At 43.3% G+C, this 23,851-nt stretch overlaps 1 long non-coding RNA gene across 2 annotated transcripts in view; it reads right to left on the minus strand.

Moving 5' to 3' along the window:
- Positions 1 to 23,851, minus strand: part of LOC128086017 (uncharacterized) — a 382,551-nt gene that overhangs the window by 90,670 nt on the left and 268,030 nt on the right. The gene's annotated exons all lie outside the window — the stretch shown is intronic.

A 23,851-nucleotide genomic window follows, 5' to 3' on the forward strand; every position in this document is an offset into this window, starting at 1 on the left:
ACGATGTGCTCTGTGTATTTTGTTTATTACAGCGGTTTAAACTGGAACCATGGCTGAGGGAGTATCATTATAAAATTCTTGATGCCCTTGACATATTTGTGCACGCATAACTGTGGGCATGGAAGGCAGATGACATTTTCTCCTCATTTGAAGCATCTGCTTGGTCACCCAATGTGGTGCCCACTTCACACTCTCCAGGCAGTGACACTGAAGTCCCAGCTCAGAGCAGATTTGTGTGTCCAAACCCTACAGAGGTGAAGCCATCTTCCTGCAGCCATTCGTCCAGCCAAGGCAGGCTAGGTGACAGTCCCACTGGATGGCCAGATGTCGTTTGCCATCCCATTGCTGTAGGAAGATGACTGGCTTCTCACACACTGGCAGCCCAAAGCTGTACAAACCAGGGGTGATGTCAGCCTGAGCCCAGGGATTCACGTCTCAGTGGGGGATCAAGTAGTTGCCCTGCCTGTGTGAATGCAAAGCGTTTGGTCCCATAGAGCTGCAAATTCACACCGTGCCCACATGCCTGTGAAGATGAGTGCTGGAAACCAGGCCTCTGTACAATTCTCTCTCTTTTTTTTCCTCTCTCTTTCTTTGTGTTTCAGGCACTGAGTTGTTTCTCTCCTTGTAGGACAGCAAGAGGTAACAGCTGCAGAAAGGGTAGACAAGAAACCAGTTGAAATGCAAAGGATCAGGCTTACTAAAGAGACAGACATCTTCCCATTCTATATGTACAGGCTGGGCCAGATTTTCCAATGAATTCAGCCATAAATTCAGCCACAAATTCAGGTAAATCCCACCAGCACACTGGTAGCCTTACCACAGAAACCTTCATTTAGAAGGATGCTGAACCCTCACAGAAAGCTGGCTGCTGAGTCACAGGTCTGCTCATTCATCTTAATTTGAACCACGAGGATCAAATAATTGATGGTGATGAGGGAGAGGAGATTTTTTTTTTTTTAAATTTATCTCAGGAATTGCTGCAGAACATTTAGCAGGGCTAAATGCAGAGCCCATTGCACCTTGGCATGAGCCTGATGAGCCAGGTACTCACCCAAGCCCTTCAGGTAGGTCCAGCTTCACCAACCATTGGCAACCTCAGGTAGGTCCATCCAGCCACTGTTGGCTCCCTCAGAGTGAAGTGCCTCTGCCATCAGTGGTGTGAGATGAGCACCGCCCAGAGCTTTGGCTGCCTCTCTTGGGATGTGAAGAACCACCTCCCCTTCCAGAGGACTGCTCAGATTAGGTTTCTAGGTACAAAATGGCTGAAACCAGGTGAGAATAATCTCAGGTGGAGGGGCTACAGGGGTGAAGCACTGGCTTTGCATGCTTTGATGGATCAGGGCAATCTTAGCAAGGCAAGCTTAGCAGCTGCACCCTGTATTGTCTGCAGATAAGCAGATGATCTTTCTGGCCCTTTCCAACCCAAACCATTCTGTGATTCACTAAACCCCTCCTTTGAAAGGGACAAATTCTGTTTCTACCCTAAAACGGGTCCTTTCAATACAGTGCCACACTTGAATTGTAGAGATGGCTGCCAGCAAAATGTGATTATTTATTAGGAAGAAAAGCAGGCAGGAGCCACAGACATCCCCCACAAGAACTGAGGGAAAAGCTCTCACGGCTTTGCTGGACATCAGCAGGATGAGGGCTGTGAAGAAAAAGCCCCATCAACATGAAATAGTGTAGGCTTACCAATAAGTACTACTCTAAAATACTGATACTACTCTGAAGTGTCAAGTTGAGGTCCTGATAGCATTTGGGAAATGTTTACATGATAAGATCATCGTCCAAGAGAGAGAAGCAGGGGGAACATTCAGGAAAGGAAGGAAGTCAGCAAAATAGTGGTTAGTCAACCATGGCATAAATAAGTGCAAGTCCTGTTGACTCAAAACATCTTAGGGGTACTCGGAAGGCAGCATATGAATGGAGAAAGCAGTGCCTTGGGAGAGCAATAGTGGTTTTGACTGTTTTGGTTGGGCTGTGTCCTCAAGTTGTTGTTGCTATTGGCTATTTTGTTTGTGTGTTTGCTTTTATTTTGTATTTCATTAAAATAGGGACTTGGTGCCTTGACCTATGCTGATGGACTAAACTGCACTACGGAGCATATTCAGATACAGCCTCCTGGGTGCCTCTGCTATTAAATTGCCTGATTTTTTTTCCTGCTTTCTTCCCTCCAGTTGTGACCTGGGAGTGAGCAGAGGCTGGGTACCATTCCCAGTAGAATTCTTCCCCAGTTTGGGGAGCTGAAGGTGCTTGGCTGAGTGGACATGGACAGCCAGCAAGGGCTGCTTCCCTGTTCAACATACTATTACACATGCAGACTGTGTGTGTATGGTCAAAATTAAGCAAAATGTGTAAGTATGTATCCACAGCGAACAATTAGGGCACTGAAATCCTACCACCTATAGCTCCACTGTGCTGACTCTGTTTGTTTCAGCCCTGTGTGAACTGAATCAGCCCAGTGAAATGGCAGCAAATGGTGTATTTCCACATTTCTTTGTTGGATAAATCTTTTTCACTATAATGAGCTGTCTTGGCTCAGAAAAGGATCAAAGAATGCAGCCTGTGGCAAGGCCAGAGGAGAACACTGGACTTAGGATCTGGGAATGTAATGAGAGGAATCTCCAAGAGCCTGAGTGGGCCTCGTGCCTGGTCCAAGAGTAGGCATTTGAGGCTAGTGAGATCCTGCACACAGTTTATATACCATCCTTACCTGGGATTTCCCATTCTAGAGGTCCATCTCATTGCGTTGCTTCTTCTCATTCCTCCCCCAGCTTAAGAAGCATTCTCGTCTCTCATCTCGTTTCCCTGCTGTATCTTGGCCTGTGTGTTCATGGGGAATGCATATGTGTTTCATGAATGGCAGTCTTACACTGATACTGCTCGTGCCAAGGGTGATGCTTATGTCCATTCTGTGCCAGAAACACTTTCACATATGGGGCAGGGAGGAGATCAAAGTTCACCACTAATAGTATCTCCTGGCATCTGGCAGTGAATGTTCAACATCTCCGGACGGTGGAAACATAAATCATCGTAATAGCCTCAGGCCAGCCCACAAGAAGAAAACAAGTTTTAGTTTCATGGCCATTGCTTATCTTACTGGAAAATATGAACTGCCCCCGTGAGATGTTACCAGTTCAACCAAAAAATACTAGAAAGAGACAATAAACCAACGTATCTTGTTTGTTTTGTCACAATTCAGCAACAACAAAGAAAAAGGAATCAACAAAAATGGGAAAATTACTAGAAAATTAGGAAGGTTTGGAAAGAGATGGTTAAAAATCAAGGAGAAAAGGAAGGAATAATTGTTTTTTTTGAGGAAGCCCCAGTCAACAATCGTGCAAAACATTATTCTTTTGGAGCATTTGTAAAAACTAAAATTAGACTTACTAGCTGTTTACTGATATTGTACATTGCTTTTGTTTGATATGAAATAAATGGACTGGCTAGTTTTACTGTGCTATCTTATGTCCTTAGTGTTCTAGCTTATTTTAAAGATCTTTCAAGGGTAAGAGACCTGAGGCATAGAGATACATTAATAAGGTAAGTAACAGAATTTGGAATATCTGCAATAGATCTCCTGCTTCTTCCCTAATGAGTCATCAATGGGACAATGCTAGCTGCTTAAATTTAATCTGTGTTTAAAGATCCTCATGGGAAGGGAAGTAGGTAGCAAGTCACTGTTCTGCTGTTGTGCAGTTGTGCTCAGGATTTGACTACTGGCAGAAGCTGAATGAGTCAAACTAATGCAGTGGCGCACAGCAGGAACAGAGAAACAGTGAGTTTCCATGACCTATGCATTATCACTTATGGATTCAGTCGCAAAAGAAGTGTTATCCTTTGTCTGAGTTTTAATGTAAAGCAAATGGGCTGCAATGGGCTGGCCAGGGAGGTGGTGGAGTCTCCTTCTCTGGAGATGTTCAAGACTTTCACTACTGCTTGGTTGGTTTTACTCTATCCACACTGATAGTTGCTACTGCGCCAGGCACACCTGCGTGATTTTCATAGAATAAACACCTTCCATGAAGTTCATGCCTTTGCACCAAGGATAATCCGAAGGAAGGTTTCACAAATTGGTTTTCTCTGTATATTTTTTGAGAGAACAAAACTAGTGAATTGATGTTCATGATGGGAATGCTTGTCCTGCCCTGTATGTTATCTCCTGCTCACTGCTCCTGGTGCTGTTCCTGACAGTGGTCACCTTACTTGCTTGGAATGCTTGGATTGTTTGGGGGTAAAATGAGCCCTCAATTTAAATTGTTCCTTAGAAACCCCTTCTTCTCACAAAATATCAAGGTCTTTCCAGTTTCCTGTGTCATATCTGTAAAGGTTTCTCTTTGCTGGGAGCAGTGCTGCTAGTTTCTGCAGCAGTGGGCCAGGGTGCAGCTGATCCTGGATGCCTACCATGTTTCTCTGTTGTGGATTGCCATCCAATTGCGGGGATCACAATTGGTTGGCTTCGTGCAGATTTACTTCCATCAATTCATACATGGGGATGTAAGAGTGTTGAGGAGGCAGGAAGTCATTGCTTGCTGTCATTGAGGTGAAGGCTCAGGCGAGAGGTGATAGATACAGACCACAGCAGGAGGCATTGCCTACAGCCATCGCATTACATCTGAGTCCTAGCTGTCCAGCTTTCTACCTACCTCGCCCACTTGCGCCAGTAGAATTGTCAAAACATGCCCATGAGAACATGGATGCACTATGTGCAAGAGTGCTGATTGTCTCTTGGCCATTAAATAGGTTGCTAAAGCAATTAACATAGCTGCCACAGTGTAAGTCTCATATCTCTGATGGATCAGGTGTGGCAAAGAAACTCAGTGCTCCCTCCATTCAGCAGTTCTGTATTTCAGCCCCTCAGAAGAAGGGGGAACTAACAAGTCTGGGAGGCACGTTGCCTCTTGAGCGAGAGCGCGATGCTCTACCATCACACTGCATGTGGTTCTGGCAGCAGCAGAGCTGACTGCCACGCTTTCACCAGCAGGTCACTCAAGGCAATGGAGAATTCATTTCAGGGAGAATTCAGGGAAATTGCTGTTTTAATAACAGGGCAGTTTTCACCCACCTCTTTCACCCTAGCCCGAATGCTACAGAGAGCACTTCTCTGTGTGGATTGGCTTCCTCAGTCAGTCTGAGTCATTTTTCTGAGTCTTAAGTTTTAAGGGACTTTTTGCGGCTGCACATTGACTCTGGCTTTGTCGTTGGCATCCCTACAGGAAATTCAGCCCCACGGTTTCGGTGTCAGACTCAGCAAAACAGGCCTGGGCCGAGTGAGAAGAGTTAGATCCTCGGGGGAAAAGGAGAAAGTGCTGTGAGGCACTCAGGGCACGGAGAGCTGCCCTGCTGCCCTTGTTATTCTCGTTCTGTGGATAACCAAAAGGTTGCAGCCCTCGGCCCTTTTGCCAGGCAGAGCTATTTTTAATTAAGAATAAAACCAGGAAGTTTTTAATATGGACAAACCAGGATGTTTCACTGTGAAGTTCTAAAATTTATACTGTTGAGTCCTGGTTAAAAGACAAAAATGTTTTTCTTACTTTCCATTTAAAAAAAAATATATATATATTTTAAATTTTAAAAATTTCATACAAGAGTCAAAATATTTAAAAGTGTTTTTCTTGTTAAAAGCATTACCTATAATCTCGTACAGAAGCTGAAAGCTCATTCTTGGACGGCAGCACAATAAAGGGCTTCATATATGAACTGGGAAGGGGTCGTTCAGCAGTATGTTCTACCCTATGTGACATCGCCATCATTTCACAACATGTTTATTTCTTGCTGTGTTCTACACGGTCCCACAAGATATCAAAATAAATCATAGAATCATGCAATGAATTGGAGGGGTCCTCACAGCCCCCCATTGCCATGGGCTGGGTGCCCCCAGCTCAGGCTGCCCAGGGCCCATCCATGGCCTCGGGCACCTCCAGGGATGGGGCACCACAGCTCTGGGCAGTGCCAGCACCTCTCTGCCCTCTGAGTGAAGGATTTCCTCCCAATATCTGACCTAAATCTCCATTCTTTTAGCTTAAAGCCATTCCCTGCTGTCCTATCACTATCAGACCATGTAAAAAGTCACTCCCCCTCCTGCTTATGAGCTCCTCATCACTGGAAGGCCGCAGCCTTTCCTTGTCCAGGCTGAACACCCCCAGCTCCCTCAGCCTTTCTCCATAGAGAAGTGCTCCAGCCCTCTCAGCATCCTCCTGGCCCTCCTCTGGTCCCAGTTCCACACCCCACATCCCTCCTGTGCTGGGGGCCCTCAGGCCTGGATGCAGCACTGCAAATGGGGCCTCGTGAGGACAGAGCAGAGGGGGGCAATCGTGGCGTGTCGTAGCCCACCACTGATCAAACAGGGATTAACTGGAAGATGTGTAAGGAATTAGCTCAGCAGAAAGCAAGAAGGATTGTGATGAAAGAAGGGATGTTCTTGGCTGGAAGGAGGTTGCTAGATCAGTTTTTCAAGAATTGCTCTTGTCATTAACTTCTTCGCAACAATGAGCTTATTTTATATGGTCTGTAGTTGCTTTAGTACAAAGGGCTGATGAGATTTGCTGATGACACAACGAGAGGGAGGCAGCTATTGTGCAGTGAGAACTGATGTCCTGAGGGTGAGAAAAGCAGGAATAGAATTTTGCTTTAGAAGTAATGAGAATTTTTACTAGAATATCTAAGGCATGAACTGGAAGCAACTGAGATGGGGAAAGCATTGGTTGATCATCAGATAGCACGTGATTCTGAGCCACCACGTGATGAAACTACAATAACACGGACGTCTTCCCAGGATGGAAGCCATTCCCAGGAAGGACCGTGTTTTACCACTGCTGTATAAGATCTTTGATCTTGCATACTTTCTTGGGCACCCATTTTCTAGAAAGGTGGATTCAGCCATGGCTGGCTCTGCTCTATTGATATCGTTTGGTGGTAACACAGCAGCGTCTTTCCGGCGTGGTTACTCTGCTGATGTCCATTTGAACATGCCAGCAATGTCTTCTATAGCACCTGACAGCAGTTGCCCTCAGAGCTGTGATCGTGTTGAGATGAGCAGCCATTTCCAGTTTGGCAGCCTGGCAAGTTTTGTTTCCCTGGGAACTGGCAACTGCCCACATCCATGGAGCCACTGCATAGGAATCCATAATTAATGTCACATTTGCTCTACCATCAGTCTAGACACATTTGTCTAAACTATTGTTTTTAAAAAAAGAAATAAAAATATAAAAAATGTCAGTTCTGAACAGACAGGGAGTAAAGAGCAAATAAAGGCTGGCAGGCTCTTTTGCCTTTGATCACTCTTGCAGCATTCCTAGTTGTCTTTTTTTTAAAGCTAAGGCAAAGTTTTGCAAAAAAAAATAAAGAAGTTTTATTTTACTCTCTTTGGCCTTAGAGTTGCCCTGTTGTTTGCTGGCATCTCACAACAGCAGTGGTGTTAGAGAAAAACAGTCACTCTGCAAGTTCAGCATAACCATACTGCAAGCTACTTGGGCACCTTTTGCTGTTGTGTTGCTCTGATGTCCAGAAGAGTACAGAAATCACTTGTATTTGAAGTTTAGTCTTTTGTGATGTGCCATACTGAAAGAATAAGAATTCAGAAGTGGTTTAGGTCAGAATTAAATCAATTAATTAATAGAAAGCACAAGGAGAATTTCACCTGGTGGAATCTGGGTTTGATATCTTGCTTTGTGGCAAGTTAGCAGTTGTGCATCAAAAAAATACTAGCACAAAATGAACTTATCATTTCTTATTACACAGTGCTATTTTCTTTTTCCTCTTTTCTTTTTTTTCTTTCTTGTTTCTTTCTTTTTTTCTTTTTTCTTTTCTCCTTGTGTTCTTATCTGCTTACTTACAGCATCCCAAACTTCCTATCCACTTTTGCTTGTAATCCATCCCAATGTTTATTTATGACACTCTCATTCATACAGCTTCTGTGCATCCAACAAAGAACATAAAGTGGTTAACTATGGAAGTCTGTGTATTCACTTTCTATTTGCACTTTTCTCTAATAAGAAAGCTTTCCACACACACCTAAACAAATGCAGTATTGAATTTAAGGGGAAAGATAAACTAACATGAAATGTCTTGGGAAAACCTGCCATAAAGTGACTATAATGCAAATAGTGTGAAATTAGGGGGAATTCCATCATAACCAAAGGTTGGGCACAGTCTGAGTGAATGAAGTTTTTTATTCTGCTGTGTGGCAGCACTTTTTATACATTTCTCTGTGAAAGCATGGGATATAGAAAATAAGTGAAATAAGGGAGATTTTAATGAATAGAGAGATGTAGGAAGAAAGTCAGGAGAGTAAGTGAATTGCAAGAAGTACAGTGTGCAGAGATAATGTTTTCCTGATGCAAGTAGCCTAGACCACACCTAAAACACTGGCATAAAAGTGAGGATCATTTGGAACAAATTAAGTTTTCCCTTCCATAGACATTTAAAAAAAAGCAGTGATTCAGCTCTGTTCAGAATTTGTATTTTGTCTGAAGACCTCAGAAGATTTTTCTAGACTCAAAGTCTGCAGAAATTTGGAGCATTCTGTTTGGGGGAAAAAAAGTGAATATGGTGGCAGCACTATATAACTGTTGCAAGGCAGCGTTTGGTCTCCCATTTATTACACAAGACCCAAATTCAGGGGGACTGCTGAAAAGCCAGGGCTTGTCTGCTGAAGCTCAGTACTCCACAGGCCTACAGACATGCAGCTTCCATCCAGGATTTAAAGATCTCCCCACTCTACTCCCTCACACACACGTGTCTGCTGGTCTCCTGCACCCTTTCCCCAAGCAAACAATGACCTGCAAGACGGTTGAGGAATGAGACATACAATTAGCTGTGAAATGCAAAACAGCTGGTGCAACTGAATGGCTGTTATTCTGAGCACATGAACCTGAAAAGATACTGTTTACTTTATAAGACAAACAAAATTTCCCTTCTGTTTGATCGAGGAGAGCATCTACCATCGGGAGCTGTCCTTTCTCATTTGGGCTTTTGGTGCCGGGGCCAACTGTGCAGAGTTATAAACAAAGAGCAGAAAGTATCGCTTCCATTGCTGAATTGTCAGTAAACAGTACTAATTTGACTGTGCAGCTGTTTATTGATACCACTCCCCATCCCAACAATTTAATATACAAAACAGTAGCCAGTGTGCTGTGACTGCAGTGTTTATAAAATTCAAGGAGCCAGAGTTGCCAAAATCTCTTGTAAAGCAGACGTCAGGAGGTGCTGTGAGTTGTGCCTTCTGCCTTGCATCGGGGGAAGTCATGGAAATGAATTACTGAGAACAAGACAAGCAATTGTTCTCCATGGGTCTCTTCAAAACAATCTTTCTGGACATGTTTCTTAGTAGCCTTTCTCTGATTTCTATGAGGTCAGTGGGAGAAAGATCATTTACTTCTGTAGCATCTGCTCAACTAGTTTGCAGTATATTGACGCAGGAAAAATGTTTTCTGTGTTTAATTATAAGAACGTTCCTAGTACTAAAACAGTTTCAAAACTGTATTGTATAAAATAGTGATTGGCAACGTTTGTGCAGAATAAAATGAAGTAGACTCTGAGGTTGTTCCAGTGTTGTGAGGTAAAACTGGAAGAAAGGAATCATGTATAGGAGTATTGATTTGCTTACAAGAATACACGTCTGGGAGGGTAGGGGCCAGATTACAGCCTTCACCATCAGCTCCTTGGAAGAATGTCTTTAGACTATGTAGCATTAAGGAACCAGGAAGACAATCACATCAGTCTTCATTTATTTCATTGCTAAACACCTTCTGGCTATCAGTGTCCTTTCAGTAGGATTTTAATCTTTTGCTGAACCTGCTGCTCCATACAATATTCCCGAGTTTCTTGCCAAAAATACAATTGTGGCATTAGGCTAGTTATCAGCAAATGTTTTCTTTTAAATTCTGATCTTTTCTGCAAGGAGTTACTTCATACTTCACACCCGCAGAGTTCAGATTGCTGTCTGAAAGCTGCTGATAGATTTTGGAGGCAGCACTATCTACTACTACTCTGTGATACTTCATCTGCACTACAATACCACTTTCTTGTGCCAACCAGTTCACACAAAACTCTACAATCTTTTGCATAGTGGTAAAAGCGATGTGCTCTTTGCAGCCTCTCTTCTGCATTTATAAGGGTAAATATAAGGGAGTCACAAAAGGATTTATAGTCCCAAAGAAAACAAAATACTGGTGAGGAGTTGTACTTCCTCCCCTTGCTCCAGACTAACCAGGGATGTTGGTCACTATTCCCAGTAGTGTTTGTATACTGTCAACTTACTTGGAAGACACAGGTCATGTAGCAGAACATGGTTATTCTCATCAGGTTTCAGAAGTTTAGACTCTGTAGGTTTCATTCAGGTGACCAGGAGTGTGAATAGGGTAGAGCAATCATCAAGCAGCAGCAGGCCTCTAATTCTTCTTTGCTTTCTGATGTTGGAGGTATGAGTTGATCAAACCAGACTCAAAGGACAGGCTTCAATGGAATGTTTTGACATTAGTCAACAACAGCAGTGGTTCAGGAGCCTGTAGATGACTCCAAGCCATCTCTTTCCTAGTGAGATGAACACAACATTTGTGTCCATAAACCTGTCATTGTTTTCTTGTACACTTGTGGGCATTATCTGCTGGTTTATTGGCAACTTTTCCAAAGTAGAAATAGTCCAACAGAGTGATGATGTCGTTATGTCTTCTTGATAGTGGGTACTGGAAGTGCGGGCCTGGTGCTGAGGACACCCTTCCCTCATAGTGGTGGAGGCTGCCGAGGCTGTTACCAGCCAAAGAAAACTTCCACCTTCTTTTTGTTTGTTCTTGTGGATTTGGCTTGGAGCTACCAGATGCTGGCAGAGATCTTTAGCATCTCCCAGAGCAGTAAGGGAGAAAATTTCCCAAGATGCCATTTTGACTTTATTTTCTTAAGAATAATGTAGTCATGGTCTTCACTGTGTGTGGCCACAGCCCTGTGACACGCTGCCAGGATGTAGTGTTGTGCAGAAAGCTGATGTTTCCATCCAGACAATACTTAACCTATTCAGTTGATGTTCAAAAGGAGGCAGCGTGGGCTGTCACATTTAAGAAGTGCAATAAAAAGTTGAGACATTCCTTTCCTCATCTGCATGATTTTTAGTAAGAGGTCCTTGCTTTTGACTTTTCTTTTACCTATTTTATTAATGGTTTCTTCGAGTGATGACTGATGCCCTATCAGCCTTTTGGATGAAAAGAATTGTTTTATAGATTGAAATGAATGCTTGGAAGAATTCGTACCACTTGATTATGCCAAGTTTTGATTGGATCACTCTCAGTTGGCAGAGATAGTGATATCAGCTTAGACTTTTGTTAAAATCACTGTTGCCCAATTTTCAAAGTCAACGTTTTTGTAATTAAAAATACGGTTTTCATGGGGCCAAAAGGGAATTTAAATATATGCTCCACAATACCCTTATGTGCTTTGATGATTTAAGGTGTTAACAGAGAGAAAGAAATGAAAATTGCCTGCCATTAAGTACAGTTACAAATCCACAGTATTCAGAAAAGTAGCAGAAATACTGTGAATCCATTTGCATTAAGACTGTTCAAAGAAGTTGAAGGAGAAGTGTATTTAATGGTCGTATTTTTTCCCCCCAAAATAAGTAAAGGGCCAAGTATTTGAAATAACATCCCAAAACTCTTCTTGAATTCTCACTGCATGCAAAAACATTGCCCAAAGCTGATCTGTGATTTGTTTCTCATGGTTCCCTCATCTTATTGAGGGAAATTGATGAACTATTGAGATGGTACTGAGTTCTGCTGGGATTCAGAATGTCATTCCTGGTTGTACAGCTGAGAATTGCTAGCGTTCAGCACAGTGAGATGCTTGCAGACAGGTAGGGATTATCCTCACCTAGATATGGTTAGAATAGTAGTTCAGCAAGTGCTGCTGTGAATTGTACCAAGTAAGCCTTTGAGAAGTCTTCTTGATGAACTTGGCCAAGGCTGTCTTAACTGAAGATAAGCTTTTCCTCTCTTTCTCAAGTCAGTATTTGGGTGGCACCACTAGAACCTTTGCCCAGTGACAGATCCTGTGTCCAACTGGACTCCGTCTTCCCTACATGGTAACACAGCTTTAATGTGAGAACTAAATGCTAATCTAAAGCGAAGCTAATGAAGAAAGTTGTCTAGAACCAAATGCTTACTCTATGCTGTTTATCTGCTCTTGCCTCCCACTCCGTGTATCACTTCACATCTGCTCCGTGAGGTAAGGAGCAGTACCAGGAAAGCCAATGGGTTGTCAAGGCAGTGGTCTAGCAGTGAGTCTGACAAAATCACTGGTGGAGCCTAATTAATAAAAGTAAGTGAGGAAGAACAGTCTAGCTCTCCCTTTTAAGTCAAAGAGCTCTTGCACATCACTTTCCATTCATTTTTCTTTTGTATACGTTGGCCCGTCTGTTGGCTCCAAATATGAAGACCAGCTTTTGTACTTGGTGAACCTGGCTTGGGTTTGGCCGTCTCTCCATGCTTTCAGAGAAGCCAAGGCCTGTTGAACATTTACGTGACTGAGGTCTTCAAGATCTTTGCAAATGATAAATTGGATAGTTTTAAATACTTTTCATTCATTTTCCTGGTCTCAGTTTGGAGGTTTCTTAAGTTCCTATAGATGACAACTACGTGAGAATTGTCCTTAATTCTGATGTAGCATCCAAACTGTGAGATTAAAGCTTCAGGGAGCAAGGAACGGGAAGGGTCCTCCCAGTTGAAATAATTGGATCCATGCTCTGATATCCGTGCCTGTTTCCAAAAGGATATAATGATTCCAGCCAGACTGTTTGCTCAGTGTCAGTCTGAATTTAACTCCATGTTACTTTGCTTTATTTTAACTTGCCATTATTTTCATGTTTATTTTACCTAATAAGTGAATCATTTAACTATAAAAGACTCATTTTGGAGGGTTAAGGGTGGAATCTGGAATGGGTGAAGCTTGGGATAACCACTGACCTGCTCGATTATGCTGGAGAATGGCATGAGCAATGATGTCAAGCCAAGGATGTAAGCCAGACACGCGGGGTGAACAAGCCTGCCATTCTCCCTTCCCCATCATTGGAAATGTCAGCAGATCTGCTTGAGAGACTGCTGTGTTTGAGTTTATGGCAAAGACACCCTGAAGTCCCCATCAATCAAAATACATTGATATTACTGTTGAATTTCACTTTGAAGAATGGATTTTAAGAGAAAACTAATGGCCTTAATGCTATGAAAACACCATTACACGCAATCTGCAATATCAAGACAGAAATGACAAAGGAGATTTTGGAGGTGGATAGTGATAAAATAACCCTCAGCCAAGGGTAGACAGACTATGATTCAAAAAGTGAATCATGAAATTGGGATATCCTGTGAAAAACAGGCCCTTTTATCATGTCCCAGACTATCTTACAAAATAAGTTGGTAGTTGAATTTGAGATTATTTAGCTATGTATAGAATTATTGCTGATTTACACTGTTGTGAAGGTATAACGAGATACATTAATGCCTCCTGACTTCAAGGGAAAGTACTTCCTTTGTTGTCACTTGCAGTAGGGTCTCATATAACTTCAGAAATCTACACTTGGGATATTTACATCTAACTTAGTCACCCTGGTATCTTTTGTAATCAAAGGAAAGAAATAGCATCTCTTGAGGGGTTATTTCATCTTGTTTACTTTTGCCATGTGTCTCTGGAAGAGACATATCGTGACTTTGAAATGCTTCTCTCCTATTTGGCTATAAAGGGAGTCCAGAGTGACTAGCTCTGTGCAGGTTTCTACCTACAGACGTGTGAGGTTGGTCCCCGTGGTCTAAAACTGAAAACCTGAAATGATGTGATGTGATTGGTGAATGATAGACCATCACAGTTCACTCTGCTACGCCTGTTCTGGGCCATGTCTTGCCTTGTCCAAACATAACTTTCATGCAACTACTCATATTTTCCAGAAAGGTTATCTACTGTTGGTTTGAGGATCTTATGTGTAGTCTGTACTACTTCCTGCTAGAAATGGACTTGCATTTGGATCTTCTAAAACTGTCTTTAGTTCGACTCAGATGAAGTTACTGAATAATCTGTATTGTGGCTCTGTCTTCATTTATTATTCACTTGGAAAACTTTGTGTAATACGAAAATTTTATGAGCAGCAATTTTTATACTTGTTTTCAGAACAATGATTAAAGCACTGAATGACATGGCATATTATACCAATCCCTGCAGGATCCCAGTGGATGTGCTGTATTCAAAACTAATTTCCTGTTGACATTCCAATTTCTGGGATCTGCTAGCTAATCATTTCTTAATCCATTTAACATATGTGCTATTGAGACTGTGCAGTGCTCATGATTGAAAGAGAATAATGGCACAGTCAATTGACCTTACAGGAACATACATATGTCATATATCTTGGCAGATATTGCTATAGTTCAAGTGCGTTATTTCAAACAAGAATTGGGTTAATTCGAACTTACTGAGTGGCACTAATTACACCTTATTCCTTAATTCTTTACTTATTGAATCACTTTTTTGCATTTTGCCATAACTTGAAGTGAGATTATTCTTAGTTATCTGATTAACTATTTGCATCATCTCACAGTTTTGTCTTGAAGATGTGCACATTATGCTCCATCCCTGGAGGTGTTCAAGGCCAGGTTGGATGGGGCCCTGGGCAGCCTGGGCTGCTGTGAAATGGGGAGGTTGGTGGCCCTGCATGGCACAGGGGGGTTGGAGCTTCGTGATCCTTGAGGTCCCTTCCAACCCAAACCATTCTGTGATTCTGTAACATAAGTCTTGATCTCATCTTCTGGAATTCTCCTGACCTTCTAAAGGTATTAAAAACAGTTATAGGTATAGCTCACCCATTTTTTTTCCTGTAGTAATTAGATGCTGATCACCAATATTTGTGGAATTAAAAATTGTCCTCAGACATTGTAAGTTCATGTTTCCTTAAATCAGTTGGTCTGGAAGTGAAAATTTGTCTAGATACAGAACACTGCCACCAGAGCTCAAGGAGATTCTCTTTATATGGGCTTCAGGCAAACTTTGGCTGAAACATATGAGTACGCATGATTTTCTGTTTATGATATGCAATGCTTCTGGAAAAAGTTCATTCAAAATCACTGTATTCAAGAAATGACTGACCACAAGATTTTATCACCTGAAAGAAACTAAGCATAATGACCAAGACATGGACTTGCATAAATCCATACTTTCACTGCCTTTCTATCTTTGTCCATCCTCCTCAGCAATGATTGCTGAAATCCATTATTTTTCGGAGAAAATAATGCCAGTGCAAATCCTCCTCTCATTAATACTAACTAAAACCCACAGAAGTCACTGGGATTGGAACAGTCCATCTGAATGCTACTTTCAGCCCCATACTGGCACCATGTTAATTATGCAAAACCTCTTCAGTGAGATTTTGGAAAAGTGAAAAAGCACATGTGACTGATTGAAGAGAAGGGTGCTGTTGTGGTCAAGCACTGGAGTTGGGCATGGAATTCATAAACTGGCAATCTCATAGTCTTCTGTTCAACCGTGGTAAGCAGCACCGTTAGGGTAATGTAGCAATAGATGTTACACGGGGTCTTTGGCTAGATCTGGATCATATTTTAGCTAAGATAATGAGGATCTAAGTGGGCTAATTTGCGTTCCATGACCGTAACAGACCTGACAGAGCCTTTCTTTCCAAAGAAAGGGAGCTATTGAGAGGACAGAGTGGTTAAAGAGATAAAGGATAAAAAGCATTATAGCATAATCTGTGATGTCTTTCCAGTACTCGGTATCTGCACAATAAATAGCTGATGTAAATTTAGTCTTTCATAGAACATCACTCTTACCAAGGCTTTTTCTCTTTTTTTCTTTTTTTTTTTTTTTTTTCTATATACCTTAATATAAATAGAAAATGACTATCACAAGGGGTTAAGATGATTTTGCCACAAGGTCCATTCTGTTGAGCCTGAATACAGCCGTATAATTTCCTTGTTATTAAGTGGCAATATTTTCTTATTGACAGGAAAATAAGGCTTTGTGCAATCAGACAACCTGTATCAAATAAACTGAGTTAGACAGATTTGTCCAAAGTTGTCTTGGACTCTCACCCTCTCTCCGCCGCAGTAATCTGATCCTGCAAACTTTAACAGTGAGTTTTTGGCAGCCATTCCCCTAAGGTCCTTGACTCTTCCGATAAAATCCTAGACACTGATCGGAAAAAACCTTCAAAGCTAGAGAGAGAGCACATTATTACAGTGGTTGACATAATGACAGCTGGAGGAAGATATTACCACTCAAAAATTGACCGTGGCGGTGTGGTGAGCACTGCGGCTTCTCCTAACTTCAAAGCACAACATGCCAGTTAGCAGATGACAATACCCACTTCCTTGGACCTTACTGAATTTCCTTACTGTGCTTCTTGAAAATTATCTGTTCCACCGCATGAGTGACCAAAAAGAAAACCTCTACAGAAAAAAGTCATTAGCATCTCTACTGTAGAGTCAAATGTGCCCATGTTTATATAGGGCTTTGATGTGTGTGAACAAGTGCTGACTCCAGCTTCTGTGAATTCAGTATAAAATGTCCTGAAATATTTTTTTTTTTCCTCTGCAGCTTTTGAACACAGTGTGAATATGAAATTTGTTACCGGGGTTTTAGCAGGTCAAAGAAATACAACTCAGTATGTGTGTCTGTCCATCTATTGAAGAATGTGTCTATTTGTCTGTTATGTTCTTCATTCTGTCCACCCAGTGAGTTATAAAATGCTCACAAAAGTAAGTTGATATTTCTGTTGTGTGGAGCATTTATATCAAAGACTGCCTAGGTGAGAAGGATGGAGTTAGAGTGTCAGAAATAGGAGAGAAATTAGAGAAGATGGGAAAGAAGGAATCAACCCTGGATCTGTGTTCACTGCAGCAAGTTCTATGGTCTGGATGGCTCCCAGTTCATTATTCCTTTGAAGTCAGTAAATGTCTGTGAAAATGACTGGTGGAGTTTTCTCACCTCAGCCTAGCTCCAGTTGAAGATGGCAGTACATTCCCCCTGCTGGCTTCTCTCCTGTTTTTAACAGTGGCTGGTTCAGCCTGCACCAAAAGAACCCAGTTCTTCCCTTGACCCAGGTGGATGTCAGCGTAGTGATGCCTGATGGACCATGGAGACAATGGCAGTGGAGGTAGTTTGTAGCCTGTTATGTATTTTTTGAGACCCAGGGGATTACATTTAAGAATAAATAAATGATCCCAAATAACCTGGAAAATCCCACTGTTTTATAGCTGTGGAATCAAGCACTTAGAAGCTAATAAACGCTAAAATTAAGGATGTCATTCAGATTCAAAACATTTTCTTTTGGCATTTACAGAGTCTTTAGTTATCACCTGCTGGTCAGACCGAGGTTAAAAATGGAAAAGTGTAAGCAGTGAAAGTAGGAATGGGTGACCTAGGAAGAGCATAGGGATGCTGTCTGGATATACAGGGGTGGAGTCAGGGAAGTCAAGGCACGGATGGAATTGAACTTGGCAGAGAATGTAAAAAACAAGAAGGGATTCTACAGATACATTGGGCAGAAGAGGCAGACAAAGGAGAGTGTACCCCTCTGATTAACGAAAAGGGAGAGCTGATCCCCTCAGACGTGGAGAAGGCTGAGGTTCTTAATGAGTTTTTTTTGCCTTGGTCTTCTTAGACAGTTGTATTTCCACTCCTCTCATGTCCCTGAACTTCTGAGTGGGTGTCAGGGAAGCAAAATTCCTGCCAGTGTAAGAGAGGAGCGAGTCCAAGGTCACCTCATAAGGCTGAATACGGATGAGTATATGGGGCCAGACGATATATATCCCAGGGTGCTGAAGAAACTGGCTGATGTGGCTGCTGTTTTCTGTCACATTTAAAAAATCATGGCGGTCAGGTGAGGTCCCCAGTGAATGGAAAAGGGGAAACATCACTTCCATAGTCAAGAAAGGAAGAAAGGAATACCTGGGGAAGTGCCTGGGCCGATCATGGAGTGGATCCTCCTGGGAGAAATATTAAGGCATGAGGAGGTGATCTGAGACAGTCAGCATGGCTTTTTCAAGAGCAGATTGCGTCTGACCACTCTGGTGGCCTTCTATGAGAAAATGATGACATGGATGGACAAAGGAAGGACAACTGCTGTCACCTACTTGTATTTCTGCAAGAGCTTTGACAGTATCACACACCACATCCTTAACTCTAAATTGAGAAATTTGGATTTGAAGTGTAGACTAATAGGCGGATAAGGAGTTGGTTCGATGGTAATAGCCAAGGGCTGTTGTCAATGGCTCTATGTCCAGGTGGAGGCCACTGATGAGCAGTCTCCCCCAACAGTCTGTTTTGGGACTTGTATTCAACTTCTCTGTCAATGATAGAGACAGTGGGAGTGTTTCCTCAGCAAGTTTATTGATGATACCAAATTGAGTAGTGCAGCTGACACAAAAGAAGGGAGGGATGTCATCCAGAGGGACCTGGAGATGCTCTAAAAGTGATCACAAGAGAATCTAAGGGACTGGGGTTGAGAATCACAGATGCAGGTACAGACTGAGAGAACTCACAGAGAGCAGCACTGCAGAGAAGGACTTGGGGGTCTTGATGGATAAAAAAGCTGAGCGTGAGCCAGCAGTGTGACCTTGCAGCTCAGAATGCTGTTGTTGTCCTGGGCTGCATCAGCAGAGAGGTGGCATCAGGTTGGGGGGACAACAGGGGGGCTGTCCCCTGTGCTCTGCCCCTTGTCAGGCTGCAGTGCTGCATCCAGGCCTGGGGCCCCCAGCACAGGAGGGATGTGGGGCTGTGGGAGCGGGGCCAGAGGGGGGCCAGGAGGATGCTGAGAGCAGCTCTCTATGGAGAAAGGCTGAGGGAGCTGGGGGTGTTCAGCCTGGAGAAGGGAAGGCTGTGGGGAGACCTCACTGCGGCCTTCCAGTGATGAGGAGCTCATCAGCAGGAGGGGGAGTGACTTTTTACAGTCTGATAGTGATAGGACAGCATGGAATGGCTTTAGACTAAAAGAATGGAGATTTAGGTCAGACACTGGGAATAAATTCTGCACTCAGAAGTGATGAGACCATGGCACTGCTGCCCAGAGCTGTGGTGCCCCATTTCTGGAGGTGCCTGAGGCCATGGATGGGCCCTGGGCAGCCTGAGCTGGGGATACAGAGCCCACGGCAGAGGTGGGACTGGTGGGCTTCGAGGTCCTTTCTAATCTAAGCCATTGTGTGATTCATTCTATGAAAGAGGACCTGAAGTACCAGAGTCCTGTAGTACTTGCAAAGTTGGCACACTGCTAACAAGAACACGCTGTCATTTGTGGCTCCTCACACTTCCCTGACCACAAGGGAGCCTGGAGACAGGAATCCACCACTGAGGTTTGAAAAATCTCTATTAGGTCATTGAGCAACCAAATTCATGAAACTCGCCTTGTTTTCCTATTTGTGGTAGAAAAAATAGCAGTTTCTGACTGAATTTTAATCTAATATGTTGTGTGTCTTCACACTAGACAGTTTGATGTCTGTGTTAACCCAGACACAAATTAGCTGGGGAAAGAAAAAAAACATTTATTACATACATAAGCGTGCACATACAGCCCCTGTGCTTCCCAAACTTTAGGTCACAATGCCAAGTGAGAAATTAGGAAATGTTTAATGGCCTTTGCAACCTCACTTTTCTTTCCATGTACAGAAAGACCAGCCTGGCAGGGGGGTTGGAACTCGATGATCTTCGAGGTCCCTTCCAATCCAAGCCACTCGATGGTTCTATGATTCGATGAAGGTTCACTATAATGCCTGGAATAAAGTGATCATATCTCTGCTCCACACGATCTGGCTCTTGTTGAGTGCTCACGTTGATCAGTCCCGGGGGTGAATGAGAAATGTATGGAGCTGGGATCTGTTGCATGGCAGTAGCTTGCCTCGTGTGAGGATGTGCTACGTGCCCTGAGAAGGGCCACAGAAATGGCCTGAGGGATGGAGCAGCTCCCTGCGAGGGTGGGCTGAGAGCTGGGCTGAGAGCTGGGCTGAGAGCTGGGCTGAGAGCTGGGCTGCGCTGCTGGAGAGGAGAAGGAGCAGGGAGAGCTGAGAGCGGCCTGCGGTGCCTGCAGGGCTGTATGAGAGAAGGGCAGACTCTCATCGGGGTCCGCGTGCCGGGACGAGGGGAGGAGGAGGAGGCAGCAGAGGTGCAACAGGCCGCATTTGCTTTCTGGCTGTGATTCCCACTTTTGATACCTGTGCTTATATCCCTGATCTTCAGGTTATTTCTTCTCTTTCAGCTGCAAAGCCAGCACAGAATGTTCATTTCTTGTTTTAAAACTATTTCGTTTGACAACTCCTGTAACAGTGGGGAAACCATTAATATGTGACCCCGTGGTAATGACCCAGTCTGACCCATGCTCCAGGGGCTGGATTTTCACAGAATCACAGAACGGCCAGGGTTGGAAGGGACCTCAAGGATCACGAAGCTCCAACCCCCCTGTGCCATGCAGGGCCACCAACCTCCCCATTTCACAGCAGCCCAGGCTGCCCAGGGCCCCATCCAACCTGGCCTTGAACACCTCCAGGGATGGACGGGGCATCACAGCCTCTCTGGGCAGCTGTTCCAGCACCTCACCACTCTCGCAGCACTGAACTTCCCCCTGACATCCAACCTCAGTTTGCCCTCCCTCAACTTCATACCATTTCCCCTTGTCCTGCAGTTATCAACCCTTTCAAAGAGTTGATTCCCCTCCTGTTTGTAGGCTCCCTTTAGGTATTGAAATGCTGCAGTGAGCTTTTGCTTTGCCTTGGCTCTCACCCACTCCCACCTGCCCAGCCTCCCTCATACAGCCCAGCTCCAGCAGGAGGAGCAATGGGAGCACACCAGAAGCGTGTCTCCCATCTCCCAGCACTACCAGCTCACCTTCGACAGCCAAGAGCAGCAAATTAGCTGGAAACTCTTTTTTTGGCTCAGGGCTGGAGGAAACTCCAAAGCTGTTAAACTTGAAAAAAAAAAAAAAAAAAAAAAAAAAAAAAGTCTCTGTGGAGTGTGTGTGACCTCAGAGTTCCCAAAAGCTCATTTCATAGGATAATTTCACTGGGTAATTTCACCAGGGAAGGTTTTTCTCAGGAAAAGGCATGTCTCTGACATTAGGGTAAGCCCCTTACTGAATTCCAAATCTCTGCTCCAGAGAAGGGGGATAGTAGAAACTTTTAATGAAACACCTATTCAGGTTTTGTTGTGTTTTTTACTGTACAACAATGGATTTTTTTACTTGGGCTCTGTTTTGGGAACAAGTGAACAATGTTTATAAAATTTGGTTAAATTGACAAGTTATGAAGAGATATAAAAAGAGTGTCATAGTGGGAGGAAGTACCGGCTTCCTTTACTGCAGGCAAGTGTATGAAAACCATGAATAGGCTATTGGAGAATGCCCTGTAAATAACAGTACAGATCTATGGGCTCACAGAGTTCCTCTCCAGGTGAGGGTTTATGCTCCTGCCAGCTTCACAGTGCTGACAAAGAGCATATGTGTGGTGTAGAAGGAGGGTTACAGTTTCCTTAATCTTCTCTGATAAGCGTATTCTGGGTAGAGGCATATACTTACAGGTACATACTATATACCTAGCCTTAATACACTTAAAAGGAGATTAAAAGGGTGATGCATGGGTTAGACCCTTTGCTTCTCAACAGTGGCAGGAGCTAAGAGTTTGGGCAAATTTAGGGAAAATAGCTTTGAAGCCATCTGTAACGTTAGGCAGTAGGCAAAGCACAGATTTGGATTTCACAGGGTCCTAGAGGGGCAGTGAGGACAGTTTCAGTACCCAAGACCTTCCTTGGCTCTCGCCTTTCCCTTCTGATCTCTGCTAATCCCCAACAGGTGTGCAGTGCAGGTGAGCTGAATGAAGGATATTGTTAAAGATGGGACATTTTGAGATGGAAACCACTTTTAATAATACCAAGAGAATGGTCTTAAAAGCTCTAGAGAAAACCAGGCCATCAAAAAGGAAGAACAGATGCCAGCGTACTCCACCTGGATTTCCAGAAATGTGTTTCTAAGATGGAGGACGTTCCCACTCAGAAATCGGGTAGCAAGCATGCCAAGAGATTTGTGTGTCAGCAATCAAGGGTAATCCAAAGTTCACAGCTGTCACCCTTCAGCAAGACCCCTCCAGTACACTGCTAATTACCTAGATAGCCACAGAGGCGGAGGCAGCTGGCCATAAATTACCCTGAGATTCCTGAGGCTAGAAAGGGCTGACAGGGTTGAGGTTGGAGTGCAATGTGTTGGGACTCTTCTGCTGTGCTCCAGTGGGAAAACAATGAGACTGGCTGGGTATAAGCCACTGTGAAATGGCAGGACGTTCCTGTGGTTGGTTCTATTATAATTTGCTTTGGAACTGTTCTGTGTGTCTCCTTGTTGGGAAAGGGAGGAGAGAAACTTTGTGTGTTTAAATGCAGTGTATCTGGCTCTGTTCCTACTTGCAGCGACGTGAGGGGGTGAAAGCAACTCTTGAACTTGGGGGAAACAGTAGAGTTGGTTGAATGATTAGTACCTGCTAATTGCTTTTGCTAATTTGTTTATCGAAGGTTTTTTTTTTTCCTTTTTTTTGATTTTTTTTTTTTTTGCAAATGTGTTGGGTTCTCTTATTTGATTATCTATAAAGAGCAGCAGTTCGTTAGACGATTGAAAGTTCAGTAAAGACAAATTGACATCACAAATGATATTGCTACATCCTGCTTCGTCTTCATCTGAATCACCCGAAAATGACTTTCTCAAAGGATTTTAGAAGTAAAAAAATAATGATAATAATTCAATAGTGGCAAATTATTTTTGCAGTAACAGCATGTATTTAATGAATAGTTATTGTACATACAATATTAAAAGGGACTTGGGGTAAAAAAACAAAACAAAACAAAAACAAGGTAAGAATTCAGAATTTGTTGCTCCAGAATGTGAATTTAATGTAATCAGGAATTGCACGACAGAGAAAGCAGTCTGGTGTACATGGTGATGTGCAGAACTGTGATTGTGAGTCCTGACATGCGATATTGCAGGCAGAGAAGTATAGGCATGCTGCTGGGCTGTGTAGGAACAGAGCCAGCAAGGCCAAGGCACAGCTGAAACTGGACTCTGCAAAGGGTGCAAGGAAGAACAGAACAGATTCTTCAGGTAAGTAAACCAGAAAAACAAAGTCTGAGAGTACCTTCCTTCTAGTGAGCAATACGGGCAGTCTGGTAACAACAGATGAGGAGAAGGCTGTTGTATTCAACTACTTTTTTTTGCCTCAGTCTTCACGCAGCCCTTGAGCAGATGGTCTACAAGGTGGAGGATGTTAGCCTCACTTCTGTGCTGGCAAAGTTCATGGTATAGATCTTCCTGGAAGCTGTGCTAAGGCATGTGGAAGAGGGAGGTGATAGAAGACAACCAGCATGGCTCACCAAGGGCAGGTCCTGCCTGACCAAACTAGTGCCTTTATATGATGATGTGACTATGTCACTGGAAAGAAAAGAGCAATGATGTTATCTAGACTTCAGCAAGGCCTTTGAAACAGACGGCCGTAACATTCTTCTTTCTAAATGTGTAAGATATAGTTTGTGTGGACCATTCAACAGATGAGAACAGGTTACAATGTCATATCTAGAGAATGGTGGTCAACAGCTTGATGACTGGATGGAGATTAAGGGGTGTCCCTCAAGGGTCAGTACTAGAACGTGTGCTTTTCAACATCTTCATTAGTGACATCAACAATGTGGGCTTGAGTTCACCCTCAGCAGTCTGCAGATGACACCAGGCTGTATGGTGCAGTTGACATGCCTGAGAGATGGCATGCCATTGAGAGAGACCTAGACAGGCTGGGCAGTGGGCCCAGGTGAACCTCATGAGGTTCAACAAATCCAAGTGCAAGATCTG

This window comes from Tympanuchus pallidicinctus, unplaced genomic scaffold (genome assembly GCF_026119805.1).
Source record: "Tympanuchus pallidicinctus isolate F22 unplaced genomic scaffold, pur_lepc_1.0 scaffold1, whole genome shotgun sequence".
Classification (NCBI taxonomy): domain Eukaryota; kingdom Metazoa; phylum Chordata; class Aves; order Galliformes; family Phasianidae; genus Tympanuchus; species Tympanuchus pallidicinctus.